The sequence below is a fragment of the Xiphophorus maculatus genome, chromosome 23 (genome assembly GCF_002775205.1).
Source record: "Xiphophorus maculatus strain JP 163 A chromosome 23, X_maculatus-5.0-male, whole genome shotgun sequence".
In the NCBI taxonomy this organism is placed as follows: domain Eukaryota; kingdom Metazoa; phylum Chordata; class Actinopteri; order Cyprinodontiformes; family Poeciliidae; genus Xiphophorus; species Xiphophorus maculatus.
The window spans coordinates 4,785,456-4,791,455 of NC_036465.1; positions in this window are offsets into that span (position 1 = coordinate 4,785,456).

Below are 6,000 nucleotides of genomic sequence, written 5' to 3' on the forward strand. Positions count from 1 at the left end.
ACAGCCTGTCTGCACCGTCTGGTATGGTTTATGAAGTCACTCCTCAATGCAGAAACAAGGTGCTCAGAATCAGGTTGGTTGCAGCCTCTTCCAAAACACTGTTCATGTTCAGAAAAGGCAGAACTACTTCCCACATTTAAACCTTTAACAGTCTAGTTGTGACTGAGCTGTCTGCAAAACCCAAGATGGAGCCTGCTGCTTCCTGGGAATCAAACCTGCATACACCAGCACTCAGTAATCATAACAAGGTTTGAAGATGCATTCCCACGCTGAAAATGATGCTAGCAGGCTCAGGGTTTAAACCTCTATACTCTCCCACACACTTTCAACACATCTGCTCAGAGGCTCTGTTTGCAGTTTGACTTTAAGACATCTTTTGTTCTCCTGTGGGCTTAAGTTGAGCTTTTATTACACTCCAATTCATGTAAATCCTATATATGATTTCCAGTCAAGAGAGGTGGAAGGTTACCAAAGCAAGTCTCTCAGGTTTAAATGCTTCACTTGGTCACTGCTGATGTCATTCGGCCTTAGCACCTAATTAAAGCCAAAAAATGACCATTTTATCCGAGCGGCGGAAGAAAAACAAACTGATTTAAATAAGTGTCCTGACTGATTAGGGAACAGAGAAGCACTTATGGGTTCAAGGCTTGAAAAAAGTTTGGATCTTTTGAATTACTGGTTTGGTTTCATTGAAAAATTACAGAGGGTTTTAGTTGCAAAACAAGATGAGCAAAAACGTATGTTTTAAGAGATAATTTTTTTTTCACCCTCATCACTGGTGGATGGTCAGAGCTGAGAGACAAATTATGTTAAAAAAACAAAAAAATAAACCATCATAAAGCATAGGTTGTTTGTTTACTTTACCAAGAAGCTTATTTCCATGTTTTCTGTCTGGTTACTACCTATTTACAAGATTTGATCTTAATGCAAGTTTGATGACAAAACATTTTAGGAATTTAGTTCTGTTCCATTATATGTATCATTACGTTTCAACAGGTTCAATATCTGGTTATGTAGAATGCAATCATGCCAGAATTCAGATCAATCTGGTTAATTCTTACAGATTCTCTGCAGCATCATGTCATTTGCTCTGAGAGTAAAACTCATAGAAGTCTTGAGAAATTAATGTAAAAGGTTGAAATGCCAAAATGTTGCTGTACATTTGAATGCAGATGGAAGTTTATCAGAAAATCAAGCACTATTTTTTATTGTTTGTGTTTAAATTTTTTCAGTGGAGAATATAAAATTAGGATATTTCATTTTGGTTACCTTTCAATCACAGGTGTCAAACTCCAATCCTCGAGGGCCGCTGTCCTGCCGTTTTTAGATGTGCCACAGGTACAAAACACTGGAATGAAATGACTTAATTACCTCCTCCTTGTGTAGATCAGTTCTCCAGAGTCCTGCTAATGACCTAATTTTTCTATTCAGGTGTGGTGCAGCAGAGGCACATCTAAAGGTTGCAGGACAGCGGCCCTTGAGGACTGGAGTTTGACACCCCTGCTTTAACCATTTAGATCACCAAACCAATTCAATTGTCTTTATGACTTTGTTTTTGTCTGTCTCCCTTCCCAGTGTGTGATGTTCCAAGTGATGACCCCAGACCACTTCTGTGTTGATCAGTTTAAGAAAACCAAACACTCCCTTTGGTTCCCATCAGACACCATGAAATCAAAAGGGAGACGACCTCCTCGTCCACAAATGCTGAAGTTCACTCCTACTGCGGCTGACCTGCTTCTGAACTCCCCGGCTCAATCTCGTCGTCTCAGCCAATGTAAGCAGATGCCTCTTTGGAGTTTGCTTTCAGCCTCTTATTTATGCATGCAACGATAGTACTATCCTGCATGTGATACTTCAGGAGAAGGAAGAGTCTGCTGCCGATGGAACCAGCACTCCTTTTTCCTTCCAGCGTACCACCCAGGTTTTCCTCTGATATGCTCAGTCCTGCAGACCCTCACCTTGGAGGCCACACAGTTTGCTACAGCACCATTAGCTCAATTACTTTTGGTCTTTCTGTATGAAATCCATTTGGAGCTTAGATGAGTGCGCCTCACCAGCTGCAGACACAAACATAAGGATAAGTTTGGAGAAATCAAAAATGATGCTGAAAATAAAAGTAACAGAAGTTTTCACCGTGTGAATAAAACCATCTTGATTCTGGATTCATGATAAAAACATGAATTCAAAGTTGGACCAATGTTGGAATGAAAAATTCATCTAGTTTAAAACATGACTTATTTACACATGTACACCAATATCCTGCTGTGAAACCTTCTGCCAGCTGGAGCAGAAGACCACGTTGAAGAACACAGTTTCTTTTTTACATGCTAAAAAACTTAATAGATTTAGCTTTTACCCTGTTGCAATTACACCTTAGACCAAGCAAAACAAAGAAAAATTAAATACCAAATGCCATTTTCAAATGTTTACTTTATTTATAACATTAAAAAGCAGTTCAAACCAACTTAATTCCATGTGAAAGACATGACCTTTTCATGCATTTGTGGTGACAGAGAGTGGGTCCTTTTATAGTTATTGATGAAAATGGTGCAGCTTTCTTACAAAATTGTTTAAATTCAGCCAAGGTTTTATCCATGAATGACTTGTTTAAGGTTACATTAAATAAGAAGTACAACTAAAATCCTGTGAATAAGTTCATTCACAGGATAAGTCATTGAAAACATCAGCCTCCTGCCACTTCCTGTCGGCTTCTTTGTCTATTTTGGCAATATTAACATTCAGTTGTTGATCACATGGCGAAAAAAAAATGTTTCCATTGCAGTTTTGGGAAATACACAAACTTTAAAAACCATATAATTCTACCACGGAAAATTTATTTATTTATTTAATTTTTTTCAAAATTGGTGTGTTTCCATCAAGCATATTTATTTTTGTAATTCCAATTTGCGCAATTATGTTTAAACTGAGCTATTGACTTTGGGGTTTTTTGTGTTTGTGAATTTCTTTAAACCAGAGCATGATGTGTTGCTGTTTGAGATATTTTATCCTACTTCCTGATGTCAGACAGGTTCTATTAAGGTGATTTTATGTTTGAGAGTCAGACAGTCATCAGGTCTGGTGTTGCTTCTGAATTGAAGCAAATAGACATGGCTGATCACAGTTAATTTATAGTGTAATAGAGAGATTTATGTTAATATGGGGTCAGGTTCCTTTGGAAAGTTTTTTTCCTCTTTGGTAACAAATCATTTGAAATCTCTTGCTGGTTTTATTCAGGTTATCTTTAATATTAAGATCAGTTTCATGATCTAAAACAACAAGTCTGACAAAAATTTAAAAGAACATATGGAAGTAGATGCTTTTTAAACTAATGTATATTACTGAACTAGCTATCCAAAATGTTTAATAACTTTAAAACGTGACCAAAGAAAGAGAGATCTTGGAGTTCATGAAGTCAACAAAAAGAGGCTTTGCATAAATATTTCCATGTGATTAGGTTCAGTAGCGAGCGGCTTGTGAAGACCCTTCAAACTGCACCTGGGCCGAATTCAATCCTTCCAATCTGCTTTCCTTGGACACAGCATCTTCCTCTTATTTGGCTTTGGCTTTTTGAGATATGAAGCAGTGCACGCTAATACTTCAAAACAGTCTACGGGGAACAGCAGGGTGAGGTGCAGAGACAGGCCTTCTGAGGAAAAGGCATTTATTGAGGTTTGGCAGTCAGGCGAGGAGACAAAAAGCTAAACAGTCTATACAGTAACAATTACGAGACCTTATTAATGCCTTTTATTGTACCAGTGGTTTGAAAAAAATCTGTCTTAAAGTCTGTCAGGTATTTTCATGAGGGAGTTCAAAGGATTTATGGCACCAATTTTTCTTCAAATGGATTCTCTTCTGAACAGTGTCGGCATACATGATTCGTGATCACAAAGTTTAGATAGCGGTATGAATTTCCATCTGTCCAAAAGTCAGGATGACCTACATTTAGGTTTTTACTGTTTAGCAAACTGAGGTGCTTCCAAGGTTAACAGATAGCAGTAAATTCCTTTGTTTCATGCTATTATCATTAGTAAGGGCAAATGTAAAATTGTGATAGCTTTACTGGTCCTGCAAAGTCCTTTCTGGCTATGAGTCTGGAAATCTACATCTGCTGGCAAAAACAAGAGTATTCATCAGAGACATGAAGGCATTTAAGTAATCAAAGCTGGAAACAGAGTGTCTGTAGGTTTTGCAGAATGTCCTAAAAGGAGCCATAATCTGAACTGATCCAAAACAGGATTTTGGTTAGTGTGCATGGCCTTTACTCACAGCGACTGTCTGACTCCATCCACTTTGAAACAAAACCTGGTTTTATTACTTTCCACTCATTCAACCAGACTTCAAAATATACCAATAACTATGGCTAGGAGATTCATTCAGGAGCCAAATCAGAAACTTTGATTTTCACAACCTGCTTGGTTTCATTCATTGTTTATTTTTTTACTTCTGAATTTTATTTCGGGACATCAGACACCTAAACCTCCTCCATAAATATTTCTTCTGGCTTTCTGAAAGCTTTATTTTTTTTCCTTGGGACAAGAGAAAGATTATTCATGTGTGAAAAAGCATTTAAGACTGCTTCCAATCTTCTCAGGAGTGGACATTTCAGGAAATTCACCCTGAGGTCAGACTGTGCAAGACAGAAAAAAACAAGGGAAACGAGATCTCCAACAAGAGTTGGAGTACAAAATAATTTCTCTGTGAAAAGAATATGGCAGCACCTGTGCCAAGTTGCATTTGAACAGATCACAAGACGTCTGGTGCTTCAGACAGATGAAACCTGACTAGAGAAGTCTGGCCATAAAGAACCGATAAACAAGCACCTTCACACCAAGTCTAAAGCACAGTGGTGGAGGTATGATGATGTGGGTGTGTGTTGGAGCCAAAGTAGGCCTTGCAGTTGTTTAATCAACTATGAACTAACACATTTTTTTCCCCATGTTACTTCTTGCAGTAGTAATTTTATTTTGTAAGTTTAAAATAAATGTATTGTAAAGTTGACTTAATTCTCTACATTAGAATAGAATAGAATCTCATTTATTGTCCCCACAATGGTGACATTTCTGTGCAACAGCAACAAAGTGACAGGCAATAATAGCAAAAACTCACACAGATAGAATATAAAAAATATACAGAGAACAAGATACAGAATAAATAAATATTACACTTCTTAGTCAAATTTAAAAACCTTGAATCTCATATCTTTTCCTTCACGATAATCAAAATATCTGAAATAGGAAAATATTTACAAATTATTTATGTTGATGCATCTTTATGCAAAACTGTATGAGATATTTGATTTTTAGATGGTTTCACTCAGGAGCTGTGATCAGCTGTGTGTGAAAACAATTAGATCGTCAGCATAAACTCACAGCAAGCAGAGAGACTCAGACTTACACTTTGACAACAAAGATGTTAAAAGACATGTAAAGTTAGAGGTCGACCACAACTGTGTTCTGCAGGGATGTGGTCCAGTAATTGAAGAGGCTTTGGCTGACATTCAGGCCCAGAAATGATTTACGGTGTCCTGATGGGTTTCCCAACTCCCAGACCCGGGCGCTGGAAACAAAGCCAGCCTGCCCAGCCAGAGGCTCAGATGAAGGAGAGGCGAATGATCCTGAAAGCGAGCAAAGTCTGGAGTCTGAATCTCTAATCTGTGCAGCCTGTTGCTCATTGATGAGGTGCAGCAATGATATGCTTCCTTTGTAGTTTCTCTGACAGAACAGTCTGTGATATCCACGAGTTTTTTTTTTCTCCAAATGAAAAATATTCCTTCCTATTATAGTCCTTAGTGACTTTTAGGAATCTGGTCTTCCTGATGGGGCACCAGGGCAGCTGGTTTGATTTCAAATAATGTCGACTTGAAAAGCACTTTGTTAGGGGTGTTCAAGCAAAAGCCACATTCACTAATCTGGTTAGTGGGTTGGGACTGAGTCCCAGGAGAGGTTATGTGTGGGTGTATCAATGTGTGGTATTTTTTCGGGCTGGATAAGAGGCAGGACA